The sequence below is a fragment of the Arvicanthis niloticus genome, chromosome 5 (assembly GCF_011762505.2).
Source record: "Arvicanthis niloticus isolate mArvNil1 chromosome 5, mArvNil1.pat.X, whole genome shotgun sequence".
In the NCBI taxonomy this organism is placed as follows: domain Eukaryota; kingdom Metazoa; phylum Chordata; class Mammalia; order Rodentia; family Muridae; genus Arvicanthis; species Arvicanthis niloticus.
This window is the reverse complement of record NC_047662.1, coordinates 71,799,977-71,823,045: the sequence shown is the minus strand read 5'-3', so window position 1 is coordinate 71,823,045 and position 23,069 is coordinate 71,799,977. Positions and strand designations below refer to the sequence as shown.

Here is a 23,069-nt window from a genome sequence, read left to right as displayed (position 1 = left end):
TTTAGTGGGAAGTAAGTCTCAAAAGGACAGTTACACATTAGGGAATAACTTCTGAAAGTAAAGCAAATCAAAGAGTCAGAGTGCTACTTCAAAAAAACCATCCAAAATTGACATAAAGTATGTCATCAGTTTCTTTTCCTTTTACACACACACACACACACACACACACACACACACAGAGAGAGAGAGAGAGAGAGAGAGAGAGAGAGAGCGCAATCGAGAAAGAGACAGAGAAAGACAGAGTCTCAGATGATGTTATCTGCAAAGCATCTAAAATCCTTGTAACTTACAAATATAATAACACAAAATCAGAAAGTCTGATGAATACATGATTAATCAATAGAATCCTACAACCTGTAAGAAATATTGGCACCCCAAGACATAGCTTTGAAAGTACTGACCTTGCCAACCAATGAATTGTTTGTTTGTTTGTTGTATAATGAATCAGCACACAAGAGCACAAATGTGTTCAGATGTAAACATCAAAATTGATGTAAGATATACAAAACTGTCCCAAGACCATTTTAATAGAGGGCTAGAGTTTAAATAGAAATTTACCTGTTTATCTCTGTTGAGAGTAGTATTTTTAAATTACTACTGACCCCAAAATCTTGTCAAGATAAATATGAAATTATGAAAACAATGAATATTTCAGAGATTCACTCACATTTGACAGCTGTATGGCTCAACAAGGTTTCTCAGGCTTACAAGATTCCTACTGCAAGTAGTCCTATCAAAGTAACTTTGTATCCAACCATTTTCCCACCTAAAATGATAAAACATTTTATCTTCTGTGGTTTACAAAAAAATAAAAACATAATTCTGATTTTCAGCATTTGGGTGTTCTTAATATAGGACTCTGAAGATCTAATTCTTTTAAAAATATATTGCATTAGAATAACCAAAAAGGGCTTATTTTGATATCATTGCTGGCCAGAGCACAGGCATAGAGAAATGACATTCATGTTGAAGCTGTCTCACTTCAGGCTAGTATTTCTAAAGTTAGACGCTTATAACACAAATCTTTTATTACAATAATCTTAAAAAATAATTTTGGCAGGAAATGTATTTTATCTAGTATCCAAAGTTATAAATTCAAGGAGCTAGCAACTACTTTGTATTTTCAGCAAAGATAAATAAACATATGGTCTACCTGTATAAGACTTGATGTGATTTTTCCTCATACATCTTTTGTAAAAGATGAATGACAGATATTTCTTTACTTTTGGCAAAGCATGTAAGTGGGAAAATAATAGCTCTGATTAGAATGTGGTACTCAGCTATACCTGAGCATTACTTATATGGAGGCTGATTATTGCCATCTATAAGATGGTATGGATACTTATGAAATAAATTTCATGTATAGAGAAAACAAAACGCGTCAGAAGTCCCAGCACCTGATGAATTTCTGCAATCCTGTCCATGTGTCCACAACCATAAGGTTATACAATATGTTTTTTGAAAACCTAGTGCTATTTTGTTGTTATCTACTCAGACTGATAGTTCTGAAATGCTTGATACCTCCCAGTCAAAAGATCATCCATGGCTAAGCTTGTTTTCCCCATGTGACAGTATCTTTACTTTCAAAGTCCTAGCTGATTTGTAGAATTGGATGAAGGACAGAAAGTGGCTCACTCACTCTTCTCAGTTGTTCTTTTTGTTTCATCTTTTCATCAACAAAACAATAGACATGGGTTTGATTTAAGCTAATAGGAGTAGAACCCAGATTTGTTATTTCATAAATACTACTCAAAATGTGATTAAAACTAGATACCTTGGCATTCTCAAGTGAGACTATTTTAAGTAGCACTTTGAAAGTATATATATATATATATATATATATATATATATATATATATATATGTATTTATATATATATACTTTTTATTAAAAGATATAAGGTAAGTAGATAGAACTGATAAGCTAGATTCAGACAAAATTTTGATGTCCACTCTTACTTGAGGCTCCAACATCCCAATCTTCTGGTGTGTTTAGTCTATAGATGCTATCAAAACCAGGAAAGTAAAAGGAACTATTACCAGGATGGAGGTTTAGGGAGCAATATTGACAGGAATAGCAAGGTGCAAGTGACCTGATAGGGAAAATGGGAAAACATGGTTTCCTCAGGGAGACAGTGGTTAATACAGAAGAAGGTTAAAGGAAGGTAAAGGGAGGGTAAAGGGGGTAAAGGATAGCAGGATAACATTGATCTCATTGGAGAAATGGAAAAGGTGTGTTTTGTTAGGGAAGGCAGAAGAAGATAAACACAGGTAGGTGGGCAAAATAACAATATGGGTGACTGAAAATTCCAAAAAGCATCATACTATTAACTAGTTACCTTAAAAAACATATTGCATGTAATGAAATATATATATATATTTCAATTATTTTATAAGGGTTGACAGCACTTCTTCTAAGAGCCAAAGACCACCTAATAAATTTCCAATACCAGGAATGAGAAGTCTTCTGAGTTGTTGGATAGGGTTTTCCAAGAGACTCCCCAAATATACAATCTATTACTTTTGCCCTTTCATAACCACCAGAGGTGGAAGGTAAGCCCTTATTACTGAATACACAATGTAGTTCAGAAACAGCACCTAAAATCTTCTGAGCTGGAACTGACTGAAGTGCTTCCATCTTAACTACTAGATTTCACAGAATCAGAAACTACCATGCTTTCTTCCAAAGGAGAGAATCAACCAACAGTTCTACCCACTTTGATCTCTATGAAACATATTAATGGTAAGCGTGGCATGATAACTCTAAGGGTGTAGTAGTGACACATGTATCTTAGCAAGAGCCAATGGCTCTGTAAATTGGTTTATGTTGCGTGAGGTAACCCAAACCCAGAAAGCCAAAAATTTATGTTCTCTTTCACTGGAGGTTCTTAGTTCCTAATTATCCAATGTGAGTAGCCTATAGTAACTATGGAAATGAGAAGACAAAACTGAGCTATTGCCTTAAGATTCGTTCAACAAGAGGGGAACCACTCTTATTACTGGAAACCTAGCTAACTACTAAATTTTAGTGAAGACATGGGTATTGGAGAAAAATATAAAACCACCAATTTACTCAAACATTTATAATCTCTAAGAGCAAACTATAACATTTGTGTTTATCCTCGTAGATAAGTGTAGTCTTCATCCTTCATCAAGGAAACTTCTCTTTGCAACAGATGGAGACCACTAACTATAACCAATCAAAATGCAGATTTGTAGAGACTCAAGAAACACTGTGGAAAAGAAGTAAAAAGATTGTAAGCCAGAGCATCAGGGAGTTTGAAATAAGGTTGCATCTCCTAGTAATATAAGAAGCTACACTCATAAAATCACACCAACATGAATATCCAAATTGATCTGAAGAAGGACTATAACAATGGATATGCCAGCATGGACAAGAGAAGCCCATGAGCCTCAATCCCTACTAATATAACTACAGCCAACTAAGGAAATCTCTCAGAATGCTTCCCCAGGGAACATTCAAAGTGTATTAATACCGATGTCAGTATATGACTGTTGCTCTTAGCCCACGGAAACAGTGATTACTAGCCACTATACCAGTCTACAGCTATTATACCTTGGACCATGGAACATTTGTAAATTTTTATTTCCTCTATTAGTCATAGTACTTTAAAAAATCAAAGCCTTGCCTGATTAGAGAGATTACTTCTCTTCTTCAAACTCTTATCTCCTAGAGGAAGAAGTTTCTATCAGCTCTGCTTTATCCTGCATCCTTCAAGTTATTTCAATAAAAAAAAAGATAAGTGCGTATCTGATTGTCACTTTAACTAACAGGTGACTAACTGCCAGAGAACCAATTTCTTTGCTAGTTGTTGATGGAAAAAAAAAAAAAGAAACTAATTGTTATAGAAACTAGCATAAAAATATGATTCAAAATGCAGAAGTCTGGGTATAAGAAAGTACTAATGTGGTAGTCATTAACTTTTATATGTGGTCTGCTATATTTATATATGTTTTCAGGTATTACCATTTCATAGCTTAGTAAAGATATAATCTTTCTTGGTCCTTCTTCCTCACTACTCCCCAACTTGTGTGTCTGATAATTGATGAACTTGACAGGCTCCTTAAATTGCCAACACCACAATTCACAGAAGCTCCAACTCACCAGCTCCTGGATAGCAGCAACATGGTGGCTTAACCTGTTGCTCATTTTTATGGAATGTTTGTTTCCTAGTTGCTAGCGTATTGTCTCTGGAAAGCATAGGCAGGATGCAAACCTCAAGAAGAATGAAGACTGAAGAATTCTGGAACCTTGAAGCCCTTCTCAGGGTTTTCTAATCATAATCAGTCATGTTCTTGTCCCCACTTCCAATGACACAATCCTGACTTTCTGACAACTGTCCAAGATTGCTTGTTTTATTATTTCTTTCATTATAATTACTTAAAATCATAATTCATTAGTGACTTGCAACATGAATTTAAATGATTTTTAGGGTTTATTTCTATAAAAGAGGGGCTTTTTATCACATTCTTTTGTTTCTGATAGGGCCAATCTATGTAATCAGTTATAAAAAGAAACAAGGAGGGTGTGGGATATACACCAGAGTTATCCTTTGTCTGGATGCACCTGGCTTTCTGCCAGCAAAATTTCTTTTTCCAATATCTAAACCTCTTCAGAGATTTATTGAATGCACAACCCATTGGGTTTTCTGCATATTTGTCAGTTCTGCACAGTCCTTAGCCCCACCTGTGCTGCAGAGCCTTTTAAGTTCTTCGGCAGTGTTGTTCAGATCACTGTGAATTAACATGGCAAAGGCTATTGTAACTTCAACTACTAAGTAAAATATGAACAGCTTCAAGAACAACTTGTTCATCTTTTATATAAAAAACATATCAATGTGAATAAATCTATACCCATTTTGTAAGAGAGCAGACACCAATATCATTAAACAGCAGCCTTGCCTTTATGAACAAGTGTTCCTGGTACTTGAAAATATTTTTACTCTACCAGAGAAGAAAGGTAATCATAAATATATCTAGTTACAAGCAGTTTGACCAACACAATGACCTGCTTACAAGATATACTGTTAAAATTGTGGCACAAATGTAAAAGGAGAAATATAATATTTACTATTTCTTAACATTGGGTTTAAGGGCCACTCTTGAAACAGAACCCATACCTGACACTGCTTGAGGGTCCAAGAACCTGAGAGTAGTTATATTATGGGCCAATAACAAATCAACCACTTCTGTTGTACTAAAGAAGCATAGCAATAATCTCACTCCTAACAACATACTGCTATATCTATAGCTGTGTGCATATTATAAGAGAAGCTATATCTATAGCTGTGTGCAACCATTATAAGAGAAGCTTCTTTCTGTGGTAGATGGAAATTAACATAGAGAACCATAATTGGACAATATGCACAGAGTGACAGACTTTGGGGTTCACAGTCATAAACTCGGTCATTAGCAAACTTCTCCCCAATCAAATCTCAGTGCATGAAAAGTCAAAAGGATTGTAAAAGCAAAACGTGGTGAATGACATCAAGAAAATAATGCCTTACCAAACAAATAGGACTGATAAAAATATGAACACAATGGATTATTACTCAGCTATTAAAAATAATGAATTTGAGAAATTCTTAGGTAAATGGATGGAACCAGAAATTATCATCCTGAGTGAGTTAACCCAATCACAAAAGAACACACATGGTATTTGCTCACTGATAAGCGGATGTTAGCCCAAGAGCTTGGAATAGTGAAGACTCAACTCACAGACCACATGAAGCTCACAAAGAAGGAAGACCAAGTGGGGATGCCTCAGTTCTACTTAGAAGGAGTAACAAAAATACTCAAAGGAGCAAATATGGAAACAAAACGTGGGACAGAAACTGAAGGAGGAGACCATTCCACCTGGGTATCCATTCCAGGTACAGTCACATTAGCTAGATGCTGATGTCGATGTCAGGAAGTGCATGCTGACAGGAGCCTGATATAGCTGTCTCCTTAGAGGTCTGCCAGAGTCTGACATACTGAAAGGCAGATGCTCACAGCTAACCATTGATCAGATCAAGGGTTTCCCAATGTAGAAGTTAGAGAGAAGACTGAAGTAGCTGAAAGGGCTTGTGGCCCCATGAGGAGATCAAAAATACCAATCAACCAGAGCTCCCCAGGGTCTAAACCACCAGCCTGGGAGCACATAGGGAGGGACCCATGATTCCAGCTGTAATGTAGGAGAGGATGGCCTTGTCAGGCATAGGTAGGAGAGGAGATTGTTGGTCCCCTGAAGAACGAATACAGAGTGTGTGTGGGGGGGTGTGAGGATGGGGAGCGGGAAGTGGGGGAACGGGGTAGGTGGAGGCACAGGCTAATAGAAGCATGAGGAGGGGGGATGGGATAGGAGGTTTCTGGGTGGTGGTGGGAAGTGGATAAAATCTGAAATGTAAATATAATACCCAATAAAAATAAAAGAAAAAAACATTCTTTTTCAAATATCATGGATTATTCAAAACTAATACTCTCACATTAAAAGTTTTCTCAGTGCATCTTGTTGAGCTAGTTACTATGTCATTAGAATATGTGTAATGAAACACTTTAATCCAGATCTTCTCAGTGCAGGGCATATTTTGATAAAGGAGTTATTGGGCAGAAGGCAGTGAGAAAATCAGTTTTTAATTTCCTTATCAGTATAACATGAAAAAACCTGTGGAAATTCTTTTAATCTTATTAGTTTTAAGTGATCTACACTTGATCTTAGCCAAAAGGCTGAGAAGTGATAGTTTTAAGTGATCTAAGTTAAATAAAATGTTGGCAACTAATATGTTTTCCCATGGATCACTTATCATATATTATTATTGTTGTCGTTATTATTATACTATTTTACCTTTCATCATTTTAATATTCTGTCATACATTAAATACCAAAGGTCTGGAACTATTTAAAAACACTAACCAGCTAAGTAAAGTGCAATTTAGAATCCATTGACAATAAAAACTATTTGTAGCATTTTATCTATTTGCTCATTTTATTTTGTATCTATATGTACTACTCATGGGAAATAATTCCCTTTGAACCTGAATATTGTATTCCAAAATAAGTTTTGCTTCTTTTATCATCACTAATGTCATTTATTTCTTTTTTGGAGTCTCATAAAGTGAACCTTCAGTTATTGTTAGAAGTTGACCCAAAAGTCATCTAACAGTATGGGCTGGGTGAATGTAAGGAAAAAAATATCACTAGAACATACTTCATATTAGTCACAAAGAAGAGAAAAGAAAAGCTCATGCATTTCTGGACCAAATCTCTTTGTGTCATCTCCTACAGTCTTCAACATCTCAGTAAATGATAATATATCTCGAACCTTTGCATACTTCTCTCACCTCAATAAAATGTAAACTTCCTCACAAGTGTTGAGTGGAGTTTATACCTTCCAATTTTCAGAAACATTTTACCCACCAATGACTTTTTTATTTAGAGAATACTTTATTAGTTTTTGTAATCAAACCCACGTAGATAAGACCTTACATATTTAATACAGTGTGTTACCCTTGTACAAATGGAAAAAAATTAAGTTCAACATTTCTAGACCAATATGGCTGTTAATTTCTGTACAATGCCAACTCAACACAGTAAACTGGGATACTTTTTTCCAAAGTTGACAGCACAGCTAAAGTTTCCAAAAGTTCAAATTATATATATATATATATATATATATATATATATATATATATATATATACACATATATGACCAATAATAGCAGTATGTTATGCATCAATAGCAGCAACAGCTTTTCAAGGTTCTGCAGTCATTTGAACAAAACATTAGAGACATCCAGCACACTCCATTTAAAAATAAAAAAAGTAAAAAACAAAACCCCAGAAAACAGCACAGTTCTGTTACTCTTGTGGTACCTGGCACCATTTTTTTTTAAATTAGTTTCTTAATCATCATCTGGAAAGAAAACATTCTGAGCAACATCATTAAAATCAGCTCTGATAAAGCATGGTCACTACTACGTATCATAAAGCAGGTACAAGCTATTTTACACTCACAGAGGTATGATACAGTACTGTCCTATGTCTATAATACTAGAGGATACAATTTAAAAGGCATTTAAATTAAAAAGTCATTTAAGAATGACTTTTTTAAAAAGGTAAATTAATACCTAATTCACTTATTGCTATATCCTAAATATTGTTAAAGGTAACTACATTGGTTGCTACTTAAATGACTAATAAAAACTGTTGGATATGTATACACATAGAGAGACATGCATATCATTATACCATACTCAAATAAAATTGGATTTACTAGATGTAAATTATATAAAAACACTAATTTTTCAAGTATAATATTACTGAAGTCTTATGTATTTGAAAGTATTATAAAATATGTACCATCAATGTCATTTCCTGACTTAGTTTTGTGTAATGACTACCATGTAAAGAGAACTAGGTTGAAGACACAATGATATACCAAGATATTGTGGATAATTTATGTTACCTTTCTTTCTAGCTGTCTTTCTCCATCAAAAATAATACTAAATTACTCCCAGAAAATTAAATGCAACATATTGATTTATTTTCTATGTATATTAATCACTCTTGAAAAGTTTATTTTAGTTTAAAACAGAGTTAATGTCAAAAGTATATTTAATACTTAAAGTGAACTCTAGCAAATGGGACATTAGGGCACAGGTACTATGAAGAGAAGTTGGAAAAAAATCAGTCCGCTTTTACTGGGGAGTGGAGAGGGAGAGCATTACAGATGGAGAGAGAGAAAGGATTACTGAAAAAGCCATACAAAGCCATACTGAAGCAAACCATTTCATAACCTTACTAAAAAAAAGACATGTATTGTATACGCATATATTCATAGGTGTATATACTCTACATATGTATGTGTTGGTATTTTAAGAAAGTCCTTGCACTTGGGGTGCGAAATCCCACTTGCTAGACATAAAAAAGCTCCTGTTTGTTTACTTGTTTGTCAGGGGAGCCCATAAGATCCTCCAAACTATATAGGCTGTGATATTTTGCCTTCATTGCATTTTAGAACTTAAAGATAAGACTTTATCTTTAAGTTCTAGTTTTGAAGACATACATACTTCTGAGTTAGAATTTGAAGGAATGGAGTTGGAACTTACTTGAAAACCTTCTCTCTAAGCATTAGCTGTCTTGGTATCCTAAGGTACTGAGCAAGTTGTGAATGAAAAAAAAGCCTTTGAAAAATAACAATGATCAAGGTGGTAGAATATTCCCTAGTATGCAATAGTAGTACTAATATCTTGGAAGTAACCAATAGCTGTCTAACTGGACTCCAGGCCCACTCAATAAGGGGATATTCATACCTGGTATTATAAACCTAGCCAACAGAGGCTGGAGAGACCATGAAAGCTAGAGAAAGAACCTACTACAGTCACTTCCATAAACAAGTATGATTTTAACTGCAGTCTAGATATTTATCTTTACTTATCGCTGAAAACACTAAAGAGAAAAATTTGATAAACTGGACAACTAAAAGTAAGAAAATGCTTGCAGGAATTCAATAGCAAAACATGAATTATTATTTGTTTTTAAATGTATTTTATTTTATTTGCTCTGAATTATTAAAAAGTACAGATCTGGCATGATTAAAATTGATATCATACTGCAGTGCCATGTTCAATTTTAATTAAATGTTTTAGTGTTACTCTGGTATATGGCATTTTCAGATATGTCATTTAAGTCTGTGTTTATAATTTTTGAAAATTGCTGCAGCATATACATCAAAAATACATAATTTGGAATTTAGATTGTAGCTACAATTCATTTTAGCATTTTTCTTAAATATGCATTTTAGTGGTTGTTTCTTCAAAACATGATCAAGAGTGGCATTTTTGTCTTACATACTTAGCTTCTCCTGAATTTAGAAAGACATGGGGATTTTGGTTGTTGTTTCTGTTCTGTTTTATATTGTAGCATAATTTAAATGATTCCCTGATAATTATAATAAAAATTACTTCTGTTACTGTGCATGAATTATTAAACTCCTTTTACTTTGCCTTCCATAAAAATGTCTCAAAATATGAATCTACAAAAGATTATGTTTAATCTTTAATTCCTTTTGATTCATTTGCTTTCATAGGAATAAAATGTGTGTAACTAACAGAAAAATTTCCTGTACCCTCTGGAACCTCTCTGACAGGAGGCTGCTCACTGATGAGAGTGGGAGGTTCTTTGTACAACCAATGAGACATTCCCAGAGCTCCGAGGGATTAAGCCACCAACAAAAAATACACATGGAGGGACCCAGGAATCCAGCTGCATATGTAGCAAAGGATGGCCTTGTTGGGCATCAGTGGGAGAAGAGACCCTTGGTCCTGTGAAGGGTCAATACCCACGTGTAGGGGAATAGCAGGGTGGCGAGGTTGGAGTGGGTGGTTGGGTGAAGGAACACCCTCATAGAAGCAGGAAGGAGGGTGGATGGGTTAAGGGGTTTCAGGAGGGGAAACCTAGGAAAGGGATAGCTTTTGAAATGTAAATAAATAAAATATCCAATTAAAGAAAAGAAAAAAAACTTTATGCATGGAAAACTACAACAGCAGGGATCCTATTAGCTAATACACCTCTCTTGATATTTGTTAAAGTCAGAGGCAGATTCAAGTTCTAACAGTACAAAATTATCTATTCTCTAACTCCTCCATTGGGGACCTCTTGCTCAGTCTAATGGTTGGCTGCGAACATCTGCCTCTGTGATCACCCTTATAGGAGCAGGTGGAGGGAGGATGGGATAGAGGGTTTCCAGAGGGGAAACTGGGAACGGGGATAACATGTGAAATGTCAGTAAATAAAATGTCTAATAAAAAAAAAAAAGAAAATCATCCATTCCCTAGAACCAGAAACAAGATTCCACTAAATACAGGTGACAGCCATAAATCAGAATCATTAAGCATCTAGCAAAGCAAGGTGATGAAATATGAGATGAAATATTCAGCTGCTCATTGAATCTGAGCTTGCAACTCTTCTCACTTCTTGTGATACAATCTTACATGGAAGTTTGGGGCTGACAAAAGTGAATATACACATGCACTCATACACTGCTTCAAGGAAGAATTGGTTTCCTTTTTTTTGTTTTGTTTTACTTTAACAAAAATTTTGGGGATTTGAAATTTTTAAAAATGATATTCAGAACATATAATTATTTATATTGAGGTTATGTCACATTGCCATTCAGGACAAATGTAACATTAAGTTGAAAATATCATAGAACTGAACTTTTTATTGTGACTGCTATATATTAAGAAAAATTTAAGTTTTTTAAAATATTGACTTGTTAAATGTCAACATATAAGGAAAATTGTCTTGTAATAAGCAATGTTAATGTCCCTCTACATATTTATATTTAACCATAGACTAATACACTTTAAAACAGGATAAGAGACTCTAAATTCACATTTAATGAAAAATCAGCTTTATACAGAAAATACTTATAATCAGCTACATTTTTTATTTTATATGGCTAATTCAATATAGAATTTAGATATGAAAGGCATTCTATAGACTTCTGGAAAGCTATATAAACTTGCCTGTTATTTTCAACACATCCATGTTTGTAGAGAAAAACAAAGCGTTCAGACAAATACAAAGTATGGTAGAAAGTGAAATCATTATTAAAGGAACAAGAGTAAACAAATGAATGATCAGATTGTTTCTAAAAGTGTGGAAGACACAAAGAAAGGAAGACAGCTTTTACCAGGCTGCGAGGAGGGGTGCACACTCCTTTCTGAGATGGATGTGGTTAAGCACAGACATCAAGAGGTATTAGAAGATGACACTCCAAATTTAAAGCAAATGAAGCCATTTTAAAGTATCAAGTAAAAAAAAATATTAAATTTTCATTTTGAAAAGTGTAACTCTAGCAATTAAATGATATAGATAAAAAGTAGAGTTACTACAGGGATGGGTTAATGCTGAGTTGGGGACATTGAGGCATCTTAAGACTGAGTAGCACCTGTTGAATTATTTTTAGCTGGTGTTAAGAGCAACAATATCAACCAAACAGAACTCCCAGAGCAAACCACCAATCAAAGAATACACATGAAGAGACCCATAGCTCCAGCTGCATATGTAGCAGAGGATGGCCTTATCAATGGGAAGGGAGGCCCTTGATCCTGTGAAGGCTCAATATCCCAGGGTAGGGGAATGTTAGGGTGGTGAGGCAGGAGAGGGAGGAATGGTTAGGGGAGCACCCTCATAGAAGGAGGGGAAGAGGGAGATAGGAGTTTGTGGAAGGGAAACCACAAAAGGGGATAACATTTGAAATGTAAATAAAATAATCAATAAAAAATAAGAGTTTATATGCTATAGAAGTTTTTCTCACAACCTAGAGTTGTCTCAAGCACCTGGAGTGCTTGTTGTAGTTGATGTTTGAGAAGGCACTGGTACAAAGTTTGCATTTTGCCAACAACTAGTATTTTGAATGTTAGAAATAAGGGTAGAATATGGCAGATATATGAAAGATGTCTTTGAATCAAGAGTAAACAAAATAGGCATTGAGAGACTAGATGCTCCTGTTAATGAGAAGGGTGATTCTTTTAGTTTCTAAGAAGAGAGGAAATTCATTTTCCTTGCAGAGTCTATGTGGTTCTTTAATCAGGAACTTGAGGAGTTTACACCACTGCCTTAAGAATTCCAGGAATGTGAGCTCAGCATGAGGCAGAGCACACAAGGTACCAGCTGAAGTTGCCTCAGAAAGCAATGGTTGTATGGCAGGCACATGCCAGCTAAGAACAGAGTTGAGTTGAAGTCCACCATACAGAAGGATTTCTCTTGTGAGCCCTATTTAAAAATTATGACTATCAGAGGTAAGAATAAAACAACTGTTTGAAGCTAAATTTATGGGCAATTTAGTGAATATAAATAGACAGTATTCCTCAAGTGACACATTTTTGACATGCCACTCTATCTTGTTCCTTTCCTATTTCTAGAGGAATAGATGTGAGCCTGTTTTAATGCTGAGTAGAGTGGATCATACAGAGCTAAAAATCCATTCTACATACTTGGCTGAACCTTTGGTCAAGTACTATTTAGTAAATATTCACAGAATTGCCACTGACAGGCAATATTTCATAAAAGATCCTTCATTCTTATGCTGGAGGTTTGTGTCACTGTAAATGAATTAGGATTCGAGAAGAATTTTAAAATGTAGAATTATACATTTTCCATTATGATTAGTTTAATTAGATGTAAAATTAAGCCAAGGAAGTGTTCGCAGGCTGGAATCCAATATTTTGAAATATGATTATGTTGAAATCAAAAATTAAATTTCTCTTTTCATATTAAGCACTCTCAAGTGGCATTAATATGGCATACAGAGAGTTTTTCTATTTTATTTTACATTTGCCAAAAATGAGATAATCCCTACCTAAAATAGAAACTGCTGTCTTAAGCACTTGAGGTCTTTGTTCTCCCAGGAATTAGAATATCATAATAAAGTAATAATGATAGTGTCTGCTGATTAAATTATCTTTTTGCTGCTAATGAGCAAATTTTATATTGTAGCATATTTTAAGAGAAATACACCTACTTATACATATTAAAAGTTAATTACTATCAGCAGTATTGTACATCCTAATACATAAAAGATTAAAGTTTTATCTTTCCTTTGTCTGTGTAGAAGAGATTTTCAATTAACTGTTTTTATCAATTTGCCCTGTTGATAGGAAAAGCATGATTGGAAGATATAAAGCTAATATTTATCCAGTCACTTTGAAGTTTGCTATGTTCTCTGACAGCAATTTGAGCGATGTTTCTCAGTAGGAAGACTAAGCACAATACAGGAAGCCCCAGGGCCTACAGATCTTGTTACTTCTGTACTTTCAATAGGACAATTTTCAGTTTCAAAATGAGTATAGTAGCATCCTATGAGGCAACCACAAAGATTAAGTTAAATCATTTAAATAAAACACAGAGCAACCATTGGCAAAATGCTGGATAGTAGACAGTATTTTCTGTCATTGACGTCACCTCTTCTTATAACTACTTATACTTGATTTTAAAACACTCTCTTACTTAGAGGAAGTATCACTGCATTAGAAAAAAACGACATAGCACTCTGCTTGAGAAATCATTCCAGCTTTTGAAAAAAGAATAAACATGCTTTGGAACGAAAAACCTCTCTAAAATTATTCTGATAATTCTAAAATACTTCTTGGATATGATCAAATAACATTCCAGTTATAACCAGTAAATTGATATTACCAAGATTAAATGATTAGGTTAGTTTAAAACAGCTATAAATAAGAAATTACAATAAAGAAATGACTTACCTATGGTTAGATGGTTAGATAGGTAGGTAGATAGGTAAATAGACAGACAGATATATAGATGATGGATAGATAGATAGATAGATAGATAGATAGATAGATAGATAGATGTCAATTTTTAGGTAAAATATCAGTTGTTAAAAATTATGACATTTGTAAATTGGAGCAATATTTCTGAAATATTCTAAGGAACTTTGTGTGTAAATCTGTAATTTCCCCAATGTTTATCATAAGCATACAATCTACAATATTTAAGGGCAATATTTGATATCATATATGTACATACAAAGTATATTTTGAAAATAGAGATGAGGACTATATCATGTGTGGAAGCCATCTGTCCTCTACATTGGAATGACCATTCTCCTGAGGACCCCAATATGTCATATAGCCTAAAGAGATCACAGTCTCCTAACAAACTCCCACTTACTCACAAAAGACACAAAAAAACTAAGTCATGGATATAAATGATACCTTTCATTTCAATAAGTTTCTAATTATATTTATTAGGTTAAAAGAATAAAGAAGAATCCCTGCTAGATAGAGGTATGAAAATGTATGCATGCATGCGTGCATGAGTGTGTGTGTGTGTGTGCTGCAAGCTGAGTCTTTCATTCAATGCTGACATACTAATTAGAGCAGCATGCCATTATGGTGTGTTCTATTATATACCATGTCATGTCCCAAATAGCTCAGTAGACTAACATGTTTCCAAAATCCTCAGAGAGAGTTTCTATGTTTTTTCTTTAAACAAAAATTAAAAAAAAAGAAAGAAAAGAAAAGGTTAGATTTCTAAGAGGTTGTTCTCATTGTATCTGTTTCATTGCAAGTCTTTACTACCCACAGATATCTCCACAGAGATTTAAAGTCTACTTATTCTGTAATGTGCCTCTTTATGTAGTGACATGAGAGAAACTCACACTTCTGAGGATTTGCCAAACAGAAAGTTTAAGTTACATTCAAAGAGATTTCTCTGTAATACTTGGAACCCATAATTGAGGGAGTTGCTCAGTTTAGTTAAAGTTTCTGCTTACTTCCTTCATAATGGAAAAGATTCCTAGAAATGTTACATTTGTACAAGGTTCTCTCATTACTTGACTAAACTGTATTAACTTTAGGACATTCTTGCTGCATTCAAATATGAGGTTATTTCTGTATTTTACTACCTGTTTCTACCTGAATGTTTTCTGTCAAAATTGCAATTCTCTTACTCCTATTTTTTGGTGAAGTCACACAAGATAAATAACAAGTAAAATAGCAGGCTACTGCTATCAGCTAATTATTGATTCATGCAAATTTACCTAGCAATTTGGTTAAAATTTTATAAGATTTGTCCTTCGAAAAGCTGATTTAGGTTGTTATGAGAAAATATCTATGTTCTGCATTCTGGTATTTAGTTGAATCGTCACTGAAATTCTAAAATCAAAGCATATTAAAAAATGTAATTTCATTATGCAGAATTGTTTTTCTCCATTTTGACAGTTACAGATCTTTGCTGGCACAACTCCAGGTTAAATTCTGTACCATCAGTTATTCAAGGACTCCATTTGAATACCAATTGCTTTTCAAATTTGTAGCTTTGCCTGATGAAAATTCCCTTGCTCTGAATATAATGGAGTATTACTTGGGAGTGACAACTTATTGTTCTTTTAAGGTACACATATTCAAACTAATAAATATTCAATAAAAAATAAGATCTTTTTCACTAATGTTTAGCATTCTAACTCCTTGCACTGTAGCTCTGTTTAAATTCATCTTTTAGATTGTATTGTCTACTGAAGAGTGTTTTAGTTAGTCATAGATAATCGAAACATATTTTAGCAAATGTCTTTGATAAGCCAGCCACCATCAACTACAGTGACATTCTTCCACTCCCTCAATAACCTCTATGTCACGCTTCAAATGACAAGATACTGCATTTGCATTCTTTGGCAGAGTTGGAGGTGTACAAATAACAAGACTATACAAGGAAACCTACCACAGGTAGTTAACAATAGACCTGCACAATAAAGAACTAGAAATAAAACTGATAAATTACTATAAAACAAGAAATGTATAATGAGCAGCTTTGATTTATGATATTCATTTCCACTTCACATAAGCAATCTATCTTAATACAGAATACAAAACTGTGCATCTGTTTATTAAGTAGTACATTTCACAATCGGCTGTTCTGAAGAGAAAGGCAGGCTGGGGGTAATGTAGCACAGCATTTGTGTCTACCAGAAGGAATCCAAGACATTTAAAGAGGCAGAAAGAAGAGCAGTTTGTTATATATTACTGACCAGAGCGCTGCTATCAACATTCACAGATGTAGCCAAAAGTGATACTTCCAGAGAATTGGGAACTTTTCACTATTGGTTGACGTCTTCAAGTCCACCCATGCCCTGGTATGCTTAAAGAATCTTGTTTTTTAAAAAAAATAAGTGGAAGGTAAGGGAAAACTCAAATGTCTGACCTACACAGTATATTCATTGTCAGTTATGCCTGCACACATGTGCAGACTAATAACAAAAAAATAAAAATAATAAAAAAATTCTTAATTAAAAGAATCTTGCTTAAGTGAATCAAATTAATATCTCTCTCAAGTTTTTGCCTGTGAGAATGAGGCTATCACCTTATCTGGAGATACTCCAGTTTTGTGAGAGTCAATGACAGAGATCTCATCCAAAGAGTATCATTTCATTTTTATAAACATAAATAGTGTTCTTTCTTAGGTAAAACCCTTTAGGTCTTTCCTATCATTGTTATGAATGCCATGTTAGTGAGCAGAAAATATCCAAAAGATCTGAATTTATCTGCACAGCAAATATATTTTAGATCTACCTTATCTGATCATTATTTTGGGCTCTTTTTATACATGAGAGTTATTATAGAAAGGATGATTTGGGTATTCACTAGAAATTTGTGAAAATTTGCATATTAAAAATAGACACAAGAAAGTGAGACAGAAGTTTGAGGGATTTGTTTGTTTGTAGGGCTTAGAAAGTAACTCACAGTAATTTTGAATATGGGTACATTCAGATACTTCTGACATCATTCACAACTCACATACTGTCAGTTCTGACAAGACTTATAAGATTCTACTCCCTAAAAATACATGTTACATTTATTCTCTTATCCCTTGGAAATCCCCTTGTCAGATCAAAATCTGAGGTTGTAGAGATGGCTCAGTTAGTTAAGTATCAGCAGCACAAGTATGAGGATGTGAGTCTGGAGCTGCAGCACTAAATACAACTAGCAAGGTGGTTTAAAGAAGTTCTGGAACAAGGAGGGTGGAGACAGGAAGATTCCTACAGTGGCTTTGCCAACCAGCCTACCCAAATTGGTCATCATTAGTTTGGAAAGTAATTAGGTGGAAAGTAATTAAAAAATTTTGGCCTAATTAAGGATATTTCTACCAACACATACTTGCAAAAATGTGAACACACAAGTACATAATACAGACACAAGGATGGTGCTATTTTATTTTGTTTTATGTTAAAGTATCCAGAGAGTTATCTATTCATGTTATCATGAATAATATAGTTATCATCATTTGGTATAGGCTAGGACATATGTAAGTACATATGCATACATTCATAGTATATGTGTGTATATCTTTGTGTGTATGTATGTTAGTTGATAATATATATTTTGCTCTATTTTGTATGTATTGGTAAATATGACACTTTGACAAATCAGTAAAAACAAAGTAAAGATAAAATTATGTGTCAAATGAGAGCCTACTCATTGTCTTGTTCATTTACAGTGATGAGGCACTGAGAGTGTCTTGGCAGGAATTACATCTAGGATACTCCATCCCAGAGGTTCTCAACAAAGGGCCATTTGCCTTCCCTGCATTTGGTGATATTAAAAATGTCTATAGACACCAATTAAATGGTCGAAGAAGGCAAGGCACTATTGCAGGATGTTAGTATAAGATAAAAACAACAACAACCAAACAAACACACTACCGTACTCCCTTCACCACACAGAAAATATCAGCCCAGGAAAGATTAAGGAAGACTTGTTATTATACAGCTCTTTTATTGTGGATTATAGAGAGAGGAATTAACATGACCTGAATAGTTAAGAATATCTGTTTCAGAATCACAGCATGGTTCAAGCTCCACAGACACACCAACCTGCATGAATGGTTTATCATTGGAAAAATAATCCAGTGAGGAGTTTCCAAAACACAAACCCCATCATTTGGATGCATGAAGGCACACAGTGCTTCCATTTGTATTCACTTCAGCATTAGTGCTGTGAGATCTTACCACAATCTAACAAAATTTGAAGCTCAAACCAGCTTTTTATTGATTTTAACCTGCCTAATTTAATTTTGGGTTTCTATGGAATTTGCTGCCAAATATAAACTAGTAATAATAGAAAATATTTATGGAGATTTTCTTTAACACTTAATTTCAAATTTCTTTATTAGTCAATGTTAAAAGTGTAACCATCTGGACTGGAAATGGAAATAATAACATTTCTCATTCGTAAAAGAAGCCAGTAATAACAATAAGTGCAAAGAGCAAAAATTCATCAATTTTTTCCTATTGTTTGAGCCTAGGGACACACTGACAGGCTGACAACTCTGAGATATAAACACAAACTTTGATTGTGATTTAATAAAAAAGCCATTTCATTTTGCCTTTTACTTCAGTTCATTAATATTTTTAATTTGCACGCTGCCAAAAGCATGATGCTCTGTTTCAGGCAGAAACAAATTAAACCCTCAGGGAAGGAGCAATACTGTCCCATGGGAGAAGCTTCCTTCCTCAGCTTGTCAAGAAAGGCATTCAGAACTACTAGAGTGGTTGACAGAAATGCCAAGTAACACAGCTATAATGTGATGCTCAGCTGTTCTTATGTACAGGGCAACATTTCACACCCTAAAATGTCTATTGTACAAAATGCAAAATTTCTTGTTTAATGTGAGTACTTGAAACAAAAAAAAAGTTTGTAAAGCAGTCTACTGCCAAATATAGATTTCAAATTGTCCAGAAATAATAATATAATAATAATTGGTAGTTATATAATAATTTATTGGTAGTTCTTATTTTCAGTAGCAGGATGTATGAATGTTCTATTAATAGAAAGAATGGAAGAATGATGCGTAAAATGGATGAGAAAGATATAAGGTATTGATGAAAAACCTCATCCTTAGAATTAGCTGCTAGTATTCTCAGCTTTAAATGCTTCAGCATCAGATGAACAAGTCTGAACATCAGCGTGTTTAAGTCATATTCAAACTTTCTTTGAGATCTAACAATTGTGAACATCTAAAATTATCTAACTTAATACATGGTCTAGTGCTCTGGATATGACATAATAAAGTTTGTTTCTAATAAGATAAATGTTGTTGTTTCTTAATATTCTATGTCTATCATAGAACAAATCTTTAAGGTATATTAATTTGTTATATTTTGTTGCAACAGGACCAATAATATTAATAGACAACTAAAGAAATAAGAGAAGTATAGTGTTAATCATCCTGACTAGTCAGAAAAATAAGATTAAATCTAGAAAGAACATTACTTATCCTTTCTTATTTCTAGTCCGTGGTTATGAATGGCATCAAAGTATGCTAACCATAATTGATCACTATTAGTTGTTGCAGAAAAGAAGAATTATCAAAATACAAAAAATAAATAATATCAAGTTAACAATATAACTTTCAAATCTTAGATTCATAATAATCAGGCTTTAAGAGACTTATTTATAGTATTTTCACACATAGGGCCTCATTTTAAGCTGGCCTTTGAAATATTGGGTGGTTTGCATATGAATCACAATGGAAAAGAATATCATATTAACACCTTCACACGTTAGCCTTTCATTATAGGGCAGACAAGATATGAAAACAGACTACTTTGGAACACATCTTCAGCAAGATTTCAAGAGGTACAGTTAATTGCCCCAACTTTCTAAAATGGGGCTTTGGTGGGGTTCAGTATCAGTGCCTTCCCCACTATCACAGAAGTTCTGTCTCTAGACCAATATCAGTGGCAGCATAAGCACTGAGATATTTTTAAGGAATTTTCAAGAAGGTGGATCATTCTACCTGACTCTGGTCACCAACAAGTCCACCTTCAAAATAGCCTTGGGTGTACAGTAGTTTATGCTGATATATAATTGTTATCAAGGCTCAAATGCATCTTGAAAAAGCATGAAAGAAGAGTGAGTACAAATGAGTATACACAAGTAAAGAACCAAGATTGTCCCCTAAAGAATCCTCTCTGGGGCTAAACCATGGAGAAAGCATATTTGCATTCTTTCTGTCTCCTTTTTGAGAACTGAAGCCAGGATTTAACACGTTTGTCAGTCTGCCTTGAGCCACATCTCCTGTCCACTTTTACTACTGACTGATGCTGTTCTTACAATAGAGCTAAAAACAGATTTGTCTCATATCTGCTTGTCAGTTTAAGAAAAGGAAAGTCACACATTAGTAGATTTCTGCATAACAGCAGAATCAAGGTCTCTGCCACAACATTGCAAATGAGATAAAAATTTGACGCTGAGCTGAAACTTTCAAGGACTGGCTGAATTTGGCTCACAGTCATGTAAGTCTGGGAAGAGATGAAAACATTTCAGAAGTGTTTGTAGAATAGAATGTATTTTGACATGTGAATATAAAAATGGACATTATAGTTACAAAAGGAATACCAGTTTATTAGTACAAATCAGAGACAAAAATGTAATTGAGACCATTTGTTAGGTTCCTGTCAATAAGATGAAATTATGCGGTTTTTTGTCATACCTTGAAGCAAAATTGATAAATCTGGAAAAAAAATTTTAAAAATCACTCTAAAAATGACTATGGAAAAGAATAGGAGAGGATGATGGGGAAGGAAAATATTAGCAAAGTACATAGATTATATATAAATATGTATGTATAATTATAAAACAGTGAATAAAATTTGAAGACAAAAAGTCAACATAGTCATCTTAGAATATTAAAATACATGAACTCATTTTTAACAGAGCATGAAAATCAGACACGATAAACAAAATAGGTAATAAACTTAACCACACAAAAAATTCTCATTGGTAAAAATATGTTTGAAAAACAAGAGAAAAATCCCTGAATTGTCTTAAATGTACAGAGTTAAGTTATACTACATCATACAACTCAATATGAATTTTCTAACATTCACTGAAAACAGGTCAATAAAAAGAATGCTAATTACATCTGCACATAACCAGGCCCCTCCTCTCACAATTACAGCTTCCTCCTCTATTTTTTTTCAAACTCTAATAAAACGGTTTTGATCATCCTGTTTAGTTAATTTTAAGTTTCTATCTATAAGACTAATGATTCACAAGGGAACCTGATCCCCAGAAATTGTATAATGATAATTTAAAAGTGTGAATGGGGCTTGGTACAGGGATAAGAGATTAGAATTGTTTCAAGTATATCGTGATTATTTTGTTGATTATCTCTTCGTTGGCCATAATGATTTTCATCTTTATTTTTGATAGGTATTAAAAGAAAGAAGAGTACCAGCAAACCCAGCTCACTAAATATAGCACTTAGCTGTGAATCAGAGAAGATGTTAGCAATCCGAATATCATATGTACTCCCATCAAATATTTGTATGACTTTAAGCAAACTTTTGCATTTCTGAGCTATAGCATGTGGCCTGCAAAGACTTGTGGTACTGCAATTCATTATTGTTGTCTTTACTGTACAGAGGGCAATTTGAAGGGAGGTGTCACATTTTATAATACAAAATCCTCAGGATTGGACACCAACATATAGTTACTGTTCTGGAAAGATTTGCTGAATTCTGTTGATTGGGTGACATTTTACATTAGCAAGGACCTATTACTAACATCTGTGTGTAGCTATGTCCTCTAAATTAAAACATTTTTTTTTGATGGGACAGAGGTGGCTCTTGTGACTTAGGGAAAACAAATCCCCAAACTCTGGAAACTCATGAAAGAAACAAGGTTACAACTCTCTCGAAGGTTAACATCTCCAATAACTAAAGCAGAAAAGAGAAACTTCTGGATGTGCATAGATCTTCTCTGACAAGTTGCCTACAAATTAAACAGAGAGATCCAAGGATGCAGATTTCAGTAGTTCTCTCACCCTCTGTAGTGGGATCTTCACTGACACAGTGGTTGAAGTCATCCATGATACTGTAAGTAAGGTCTCTTTTATATATGGGTAGGCAATCTTAAATTCTGGTTCATTGAGTTACAATCGATTAGAACTGTTTGCATTGTCTGTTGAGAAAGGACTGAAAGACCTGATGGGTTTGCAACCTTATAGGAAGAACAATATCAACCAAGCAGATCGCCCAGACCTCGCCTTGTTGGGCATCAATAGGAGGAGAAATTCTTGGACCTGTGAAAGCTCCATGCCCTAGTGTAGGGGTATTCCAGGGCAGGGAGGCAAGAGTGGGTGGGTGGGTGGTGAAACACCCTTATAGAAACAGGGGGAGCAAGGATGTTATATGAGGTTTCAGGGGGAAACCAAAAAGGGAATAACATTTGAAATGTAAATAAAGAAAATATCTAATTAAAAAAAAATCTGAGAAACTTGTGTAAGGAAAAGAACATTGTCAATAAGAAAAAACAATAGTCTATAGATTGAGAAAAACAATCTTCACAAACCATACATCCAGCAGAGGGCTAATAGCCAAAATATACAAAGAACTCAAGATGTTAGACTCCAGAAAACAATATAAGCCAATATAAAATGGGTTACAGAGCCAAACAAAGAATTCTCAACAGAGGAATTTCAAATGGCCAAAAGGCACTTAAAGAAATAGGAAAAAGAGAGGAGGAAGAGAGGAAAAAAGG

General features: G+C 34.2%; 1 protein-coding gene and 1 pseudogene across 1 annotated transcript in view; both read right to left on the bottom strand.

The window, feature by feature from the left end:
* The window catches only part of Ptprd (protein tyrosine phosphatase receptor type D), a 1,324,101-nt gene that overhangs the window by 1,286,792 nt on the left and 14,240 nt on the right, over positions 1-23,069 (bottom strand). The window lies entirely within an intron of this gene.
* LOC117709759 (U2 spliceosomal RNA) lies at positions 6,595-6,740 on the bottom strand (annotated as a pseudogene).